Here is a 284-nt window from a genome sequence, read left to right on the forward strand (position 1 = left end):
CGGCAAGTCAGGTGGGGAACGTTGGAGTCTGCAGTCACTGGAGCAGGCAAGCCTCATGTTCGCTTCCAGCTGCCTGGCTGCCGGCCGCCATCTTGGCTGACAGTTAATTTGCATAAGGATATGCTGATTAGCCAATGGGAAGGGTAGCGGTCGTACGCTAATTACCATGTTTCTCTTTTATTAGTGTAGATATATATATATATATAGAGAGAGAGAGCAGAATCTGTATTCATTATATTTTAAAATTTATAAAAATGAGTTCAAAAATGAGTTCTTTCCCTACA

This window comes from Myotis brandtii, unplaced genomic scaffold (genome assembly GCF_000412655.1).
Source record: "Myotis brandtii unplaced genomic scaffold, ASM41265v1 scaffold185, whole genome shotgun sequence".
NCBI classification, from domain to species: Eukaryota; Metazoa; Chordata; class Mammalia; order Chiroptera; family Vespertilionidae; genus Myotis; species Myotis brandtii.